This window comes from Babylonia areolata, chromosome 10 (assembly GCF_041734735.1).
Source record: "Babylonia areolata isolate BAREFJ2019XMU chromosome 10, ASM4173473v1, whole genome shotgun sequence".
NCBI classification, from domain to species: Eukaryota; Metazoa; Mollusca; class Gastropoda; order Neogastropoda; family Buccinidae; genus Babylonia; species Babylonia areolata.
The window spans coordinates 21,059,646-21,066,420 of NC_134885.1; positions in this window are offsets into that span (position 1 = coordinate 21,059,646).

The following is a 6,775-nucleotide window of genomic DNA, read 5'->3' on the forward strand; positions in this document are numbered from 1 at the left end:
CCTTGACAACAACACCATCTTAAAAGAAAATTTTTTTTTTTACTATGATGAATAAAACCAAGTTTCTTGCAGAAGTGTACTTGCTTACACCGCCCAACAACAACAAACAAAAGATGAAAATAAATAAATAAAAGATATGGAAGAAATGAAGATGAAGATTCGATGGGGACATAAAAAGGCCGAGAGGTCTAGGCAGATGACTGCCAGTCCCTATACTACTACTACTACTACTACTACTACTACTACTACTAAATGTGCTTGCACTCGATTGACAACACACCGACCACTGAGTCAGGAATGAAACAAGTGCGACAAACGAAGAGAGCCGATCGAAGCCGCCGGGAACTAAAGACCACGCGAAGAACGAAACGGAAGGCGGGGAAAAACAGTGACAAAACAGTCAACTTACCAGAAAATCACTGCACAGGCTGACGCCGGAAAAGCACTAGCAATAAATCTGAGGCAAAAGAGACCTGGACTGAAGAGCTGCAGTACCAGGATACTGATGAAAGAAAACCTTAGTCAGGGTCCGGGAACAACAGCATGAAAGCACAGCAACGGATGGGCCAGCACTGAAAAACACTGAGGGGTGAACTACCATCAGTCGAACGGGAACTGCCCACGGACTTGAATATAAAATGTATGTGAAAGCGATGAAAAAGGGTAAGTCCGAGTTGGAGAGGACAACATCTCTGTGGAACTATTCAGAACTGAGGAGCTATGAAGTCGATGAAAACGAGGGACCCGGTGGTGAGCACTCAGTGGCCGGGAGTGGATAACTTGACGTTCAGCGCCGGGAATGGGCCAAGGATGGGGAGAAGCCATGCGGCGGACATTAGCGCCACACTAACAAAGATCTGCAACAATATCTGGCCCACACCACGGACACAATCACTGGTCATCACCTTCCTCCCAAGAGCTTGAAGGAGACCTGTAACTGTGCAAGAATTACCTCATGATCAGACAACTGGTTTTCCATCCACGGCATGCAAAGTCAAGCATAAGTTCGTACTGAGCATACTAAAGCCACAAAGGGAAACGAATGTTGCTGAGGCACAGTACTACGGAACAGATCTTCAATTTCCATATATTGCCATGACGTTGCGAGATGTACCTCAACACCAGAAAGACCTGTATCACGTCTTCGTCAGTGGACTCTGGCGAAAAGGCTTTTGACAAAGTATGGCATGCAGCTTTGTGGTCGACCATGAAATAGTACAACACCAATGCCGCCAACACCGATCAACTTCAATGCCACCCTGATCACTGCTATGGAGCACCTCGATCTACAATAAGAACAACAGCGCATTCTACTTCAATGGCAGCATTAAAGGTCTGGTTGAAGACGGCAGTCGAAGCCAGACAAGTCTGTCTGCTCTCACCTACTCTTTGATATCTTCCTCGAGAGAATCATCACCAATGCACTGGAAGAACCGGCTCGAAGGAACAGTCAACATCGGATGCAGAACTTACGTTTTGCTGACGCCGACAACAACGACCCAGATATTATTATACACTGAGGTTGTAACTTGACGTCAGTTAAAAGAATATCACATTTAACCGTACTCCAAAGCGACCAGTGTGGCACTCACACAGGGTGCTATTGGTGGTTGGTTCAGTCCATTCTTTAATTGGAGTCTGTCAGGGCTGCCTTCTCCTTCCCACGCTGTTCAACATATAACGTATCATAACTGATGCACTTGAAGATAATGTCAGCACAGTCAGCACTGGAGGAAGGGCCATCTCAAACCTTCGCTTCGCAGGTAACATCAACGGCTTGGCAAGTAGTAAGCAAGAACTCACCCAGCTTGTTAAAAGAATGTATGAAGCATCGACAATGAGATATGTCACAGAAATCAGTGCCACAAAGACCAATTTGATGGCCAGCCACAACACCACCATCACAGCTAACATAGCCTAACTGTCAGCAATGATGGATCCAAACCAGAAATCCTCTCAAGGGTAGCAAACAACATCAGCAATGTCCAGAATGAAGCCTTTATGGAAGGACAGCAACATCTCCATGAAACACAAGATCAAATTCCTGCGTGCATGCAGTAGCATACTCCATCTTCCTGAATGCATGCAATACATGGACCCTAACAGCGGATTTGGAGGGAAGAATCCAAGCCCAAGCTGGAGATGAAGTGTCATTGCAAGATACTAAACATACACTGATACACTGATCACATCACCAATGATAAAGTGCACCAAACCATAAAGCAGCATGTTGGACCTCATGAAGATCTGCTGATATCAGTTAAGAATTGAAAAAAAGTTACGCTGATCTGGCCACGTTTCAACATCCAGTGGCCTTACTAAAACAATCCATCAAGGAACTGTTGAGAAAGGGAGACGAAGAAAAAGAAGAAGAAAGTAACAGAAATATAATTTGAAAAATAACAACAAAACAAAACAAAAACAAAAAACAACAACGATGGACTGACAACATTGCAGAATGGACAGGAAAACGGTATCGTTTGCAAATACCCGTGCAGGCTTTGCCATACATGCAACCGACAGACTTGAAGGAATCTGTGAACTGACGCCCCAATATGACTTCACAGAATTGAGGGAGATTCGTGTGTGTGTGTGTGTGTGTGTGTGTGTGTGTTTTGCTATGACGATTAAACAATCAATGTTTATGACATCAGAAAACAAGTGCACGTTCGAGAAGAAACCAGGCAATTAAGCAACGTCGCATTATGGTTGCCAATGTTGGTGGGAGACAATTGAAAATGTATGTTGATATTGATCCAAAATCTTGAGTATTTGAGATTGGGTATATGTATTTGCTTTCGCGTTGTGTGGTGCTGGGATCTTTTGTGATGTGGGATCCATATTGTCTGATTTGATTTTATCTTATTGATTTTTTTTCATTTCATGTCCCTTTAATCCAAGCAGTCACTGTACTATACTGTACTGAGACATGCAAGGCCAAGAGTTTTGTTTTATTTTCTTATGCTATACTATGCTATACTATGCTATACTATACTATACTATACTATACTATACTATACTATACTAATACGCTGTGCTACGCAATGTTACACTGCTGTTTGTTGTATTATTTTTTTCTTCTTCAGTTCACTACACGAATTGCACTACACTACACTACACTACACTACACTTCCCAAATAACCAAATAACTAGTTTGACACTAATATGGTACCATAGTTACCGGCGGCACTCACTACAAAGGTCTTTTGAGTCGCGTGGCTGGCCTGTGGCGGTCAGGGGTACAACACGGAAGAGAGAGAGAGAGAGAGAGAGAGAGAGAGCACCTGCACGCCTCAGTGGTTGACGGGTCACCACCTTCTCTTTGTTTGGAGCCGCGGGTGACGTTGCGTCATTGTCACAGCGAGAATAGTATTGCCCAAAGCAAGGCTAATGGGCATAGAGGCAGATAGCAGACACTGAACAGTGTAGGAGGGTGTTTCTAGAAATATTTACCGCCTAAACAGTAATAATAATAATAATATTTTATTTTTATATAGCGCTATAATACATGCATAAGCAAGCTCTAAGCCCATTACAATCCAGTACCTAAAGTGAAACAAGAAAGCATACAAAAAGTAGTAGAAACATAAAACAGAATCATTAATATTATAAAAACACAATGCATAAAACTCACAAAGTAACATACTATCAATAGTACAACTGCAACACTCACACTAACACACACGAACAGAAACACACATAATTAAACGGTTGAGATGACAGCAATTTTCACTTATGATACATACATGTAAAAAGGAACATAATTGTAATCTGCATGCCATAGATTCTGTACAAAATGTAAAATAAAATTTTGGATAGAAAAGGTAAAAGGGGTAAAAATCGGGTCATTCTCCCTTTCGAACCACACCACCACCATCCATCTACCCACCCCCATTCTCTCCATTCTCCCGTCACACACACTCACATTGCCATGGGCCTGGGACACCAGCACTATTTGAGTTATGACAAGTTTTTTTTTTTTTTTTTTTTTTTGTTTTGTTTTTTTGAAGAGATAAGTTTTAAGATTTGCTTTAAAGGTAGATATATGAGTTGTTTGTCTGAGAGCAATAGGCAGAGAATTCCAAGTTGTTGGGCCGAAGACGGAAAATGACCTCTTTCCACAGGAGTTAAGGAAGTATCGGGGAACAGTTAGCTGGGAGGAATCAAGAGATCTCAATGTTCTGTTTCGCAAGTACGGATTAACAAGCTCAGAAAGATAAGAGCAACATTGTTGCTTTGAACACTATAGTATATTTTCGTATACTGTATGTTTCGTTCAAAACCTGATGATGTCACAATAGAAACACAAGCAAACGAAAACCAGGGCAATAGGAAATAGTTTTTTTGTTTTTTTTTAATGTTGTCTTAATATACGTACACCCTAAGCATTACAACAGGAAATAGTTTCAAAAAATGTTGTTTTAATATACGTACACACCAAGCAGTACAATAGGAAATAGTTTTAAAAAAATGTTGTCTTAATATAAGTACACTCCAAGCAGGACAATAGGAAATAGTTTCAAAAAAATGTTGTCTTAATAAGATATACGTACACATCGGTCTTGTGAAAGATGTTTCCACCTCACAAAATTTAAAGCTTCATCACAGTCAGTATTGAAATAAACTACTACATAATTAATCATTTGTTATAATAACAAAGAAAACAAGATAGTGTAGTAGTCGAACAAAAGCTTTGAAAAGCCTTTCATTTAAATCACAAGAAGAGTTTGCTTGTATAAAACTAAAGCCTTTTGACAGTATTTCTTCCCCCCCTCCCCCCTCCACACACACACTTTTAGTTGGATGTAAACTGTTTGGAGTGTGATTTCAACTATTTTCTAAAGAAAGGTAGTCAGAAATTGAAGTCACCATACAAAGCTTTCATACTTCGAAAAGTGTCACAATAAAAGAAAGTATAACCAATACAAATGAACCTGTTCGTCATATTTGGACACACGAGCTAAAAATAAAACAATGGTCAAAATGTATCCGAAAGTGCATGTGTTCTTTTGCCCATGTTAACATAATTATATACAAACAGGATAATTCAACCTGTTTCGCATATTCATTTCTGTATCTCCAATTATTGATATCCTGTTTCTATAATGTTCATTTGGGTTTTATTTAGTTAGTTATTTATTCATTTTATTTATTCACTTATTCATAAATGTATTCATTTATCTGTTTTACTTTCTGCCATTCTCTAGTTAGAAACTGAACACCATCCTTCGAAAAGAAGTCGAAGCAACAGTTGTGAAAGCAATGAAGCTAGGAATATGGCCAAGGGCGAACAACATTCCAGCAGAACTAGTATACAGGCGGGGAGTTGGGGGAAGGAGGAGGGGGGCATGGTCAGCGCCCTCACCACAATCTGCAAAAACATCTGTCGGACTGGAGAAAGACCGACACCATGGACTCAATCTATTGTCATTGCTTTCCCCAAGAAATGCAATCTACATCAATGCCAAAACTACCGTACCCATTACCATGCAGCCTGATAAGCCATCCAAACAAGGTATATGTTGAAGATAATTCTGGACAGACAGAAACAACAAGCAGATGAGATCATCACAGAACAGGCGGGATTCAGACTAGGGCGCAGCACAGCAGAACATAACAAATCTTCAACCTCATGATACTGTATGAGAGATACTGACAACACTGGCAAGACCTCTACCACGTCTTCGTGGATCTTAGGAAGGCCTTTGTCAGGGTATGCCACGAACCCTTGTGCCCCCTTGTGGCAACTATGAAGCTGTACAACATTGATCAATGCCATCCCGATCAAGGTCATACATAGTCTGTATGGAAAGTCCAGCAGCGCAGTACACTTCAATGGCAGCATTAGAGACTGGTTCAGAATGATTGTTGGAGTTAGAGAAGCTGTTTACTATCTCCCACTCTCTTCGACATCTTCTTGGAGAGGATTATGACTGACGCGCTTGAATACCGTAAAGAAATAGTCAGCATCGGTGGCAAGACAAATCACTAACCTGCATTTTGCCGATGGCATTGAAGGATTGGCAGGGAATGAAAAAATGCTCCTGAACCTGGTTGAATGCCTTAGAAAAGAATCTGCAGCTTATGGTATAGATATCAGCGCAAAGAAGACCAAGCTGATGACCAACAACTCCGACGGCATCAGCACCCATTTTTTTTAAAAATCAATGGTGAAAAACTGGAAACCGTCCAAAGCTTCAAGAGCAATCGTTTCGGACGAAGGATCCAATCTATAAATACTCTCCAGGATAGCTCAGACAAGAACAGCACTGACAGCACTGAGGCCCATCTAGAATGACAGCAACATCACGCCCAGCTCAAAGAACAGACTGATGTGCTCCCTTGTTATGCCAGCGAGACATGGACCTTGACAGCCGAAATAGAAAAAAACAACAACAAAAAACAAAATAAAACACACACACCCCCACCCCCCAAAACAACAACAACAAACAACAACAACAACAACAACAACAACAAAAAACCAACAAAAAAACAGGCCACAGAGATAAGATGCTTCCGGAAGACCTTGGTATCACATACAGGGACCACATCGCAAACGATGACATGCGTAGAAGAGTCAAACAGGCTACTGGGCAACATGATGATCTACTGACCACTGTAAAGGAAAGGAAATTTAAGTAGTATGGTCACGTCTCGTGTTCATCTGGACTGGCCAAGACATTTCTGCAGGGAACAGTGCAGGGAGCAAGGGAAAGAGGCGGGCAGAAGATGAAATGGGAGGACAACATCTCAGAGTGGAAGGGTCTAACCCTGA